Source organism: Penaeus monodon, chromosome 24 (genome assembly GCF_015228065.2).
Source record: "Penaeus monodon isolate SGIC_2016 chromosome 24, NSTDA_Pmon_1, whole genome shotgun sequence".
NCBI lineage: Eukaryota > Metazoa > Arthropoda > Malacostraca > Decapoda > Penaeidae > Penaeus > Penaeus monodon.
This window is the reverse complement of record NC_051409.1, coordinates 13,984,204-13,985,481: the sequence shown is the minus strand read 5'-3', so window position 1 is coordinate 13,985,481 and position 1,278 is coordinate 13,984,204.

Here is a 1,278-nt window from a genome sequence, read left to right as displayed (position 1 = left end):
ATGCCTGGAGACAACACGGGTAAGTACACATAATTGGCATTTACGCCTATAGTCTACGATTATTCATAACTTACACTGTGTTCTCTCACAACACGGTACTGTTTTGCTCAAGCTATCTTGCAGGTCCTGCAGATATTTCTCGCAAGCCGCCATAAAAGGACCGACCATCTGTTCGTGATTGTATGGAACCACCGTTAAGAGCTGCCTCAGTCTTTTGATTTAGTCTCCCTTCACGCACAACTGTTCCTAAAAAGACCTTAGCAACATGTGTTCAAGATCTATAACACTGTTTATCACAACTGAGGTAATTTCCACGGTGTGCGACTTGTCATATCCATTCACCTTTTCCACACATGCACACATACAAACTGGCACACCTAAATCGTACAAACACGCGTTCTTACATACCGAAAAAAGGAAAAACGCTGACAAACATGCACTAAAATGCTCAATACTAAAAAGAAAAAAAAAAGAAACGTATGTATTAAGTAAAGATACGAATGAAAATATAATGGAATTAAGAAAGGAAAGGAAAGCTACCGGAACCGATTTCTTCGTCTGCTTACTTGAATTATCCGTTTTCCCCCGCCAAACTCTTCCACCGGCTGCAGACATCCCCGCCTATTTTTCTCAACCCTTAACTTCGTCTCCTTTTTTATTGTAGACTATAATTACATTGCATTTAATAGAATCATCTCGAGGGCATATCAAACTCTTGGTAAGCACTTTGTTTCAGTCATATGCTGAATAATTAAATTTTCATCTAAGCTTGCTAATGATTTCTTTATAAAACACCAAACTTCACAACCAAGGTACAACTGTAGGGAGACTTCGAACCAGGAACAAAGAAAAGAAACGGCAGTATTGATTCAAACAGGTCAAGCAGTTGCATGAGCGTGGAACAGGTCAGACAGGTTAACTTTTAAATATAGTTAGGTAGGTTAGGAATCCGCAAATGGCACAAGTAAGAATGAAACGGTATTGAACAAAGGGATAGGATATCGTACCTTCAAGATAATACATTTGCTATAATCCTCAGCTTCCTTAAGAGTCACAGTTCAGTAATATTTAACACGAAAGATTACGCATCACTTTATTTTTGCCATATATCTTTAGAAACTGTACTGGCCATCTTACTGGCCTGGCCTCCGTCCGTGTTATTGGAGCATATGGATTTCTCTTGAATTCCTTTCAAGTTGACAGACCGAATGGGCGGAGTTTCGTTCAATCACGTAAGGATCAGTCATCCGACATCATTACGTTTTATTGATTTTTTTT